Below are 793 nucleotides of genomic sequence, written 5' to 3' on the forward strand. Positions count from 1 at the left end.
AAATAAATGAATAAAATAATATATTCAGATACCTATATAGCATTTAAGAAAAAATGTATAGAATCCTTGAATAGTGGCTCACTAAATTAGTCACCAAAAAGTTTTTCTTTTTTTTAATTTCTTTGTTTCATATGTTGTTAATTGCAGAAATGTACCTATATTTTGCGACCTGTTGAAGACACAGGTGTGTGTTTTTTTTAAACTAGAGAAGCAGGGTGTCCTGTTTTGATGCTGCAGTGGATTTTTTCCCTTTTAAATGCGATCATTACTCTGATTTTATTTATTATGAATTTTCTTGTTGAATGGCTGTTTTTGAAAATCCAGACAATTCAATTGCCACAGGATAATCAGTGTTTATGAGATGAGGGAGGGAATGGGGGGGAGGGTGAGAGATGCTTCTGATCTGTTGCTGTGTCGACGCTCGTCTCGCATCGGCCAATCGGAGCGGGATGTGTGGAGTTGAACGTATGAGCGGTGAGACGTCTATGCACTGAGAGAACAGTGGTCCAAAACAAGCAGCCTCAATCCAAATTTAAAGCCCCCCCTGACCTAGACCCCACACCCTCCCCACCTTCCCCCCTGACTCACACACACAAACATTACTCCATTCATACCTACAAACACTACCTCTACTTTCTACACACACTCATACACACACACACACACACACACACACACACACACACTCTGAGCTTCTAGTAGCTGAGTAATTAACATTGAGGATGGCCTTTGTTCTTATTATTGAGACTTTTTAGTTTTTCCATTAATTAGTTGGAGCATTGAAGGTACAGTA

Source organism: Scomber japonicus, chromosome 9, assembly GCF_027409825.1.
Source record: "Scomber japonicus isolate fScoJap1 chromosome 9, fScoJap1.pri, whole genome shotgun sequence".
In the NCBI taxonomy this organism is placed as follows: Eukaryota; Metazoa; Chordata; class Actinopteri; order Scombriformes; family Scombridae; genus Scomber; species Scomber japonicus.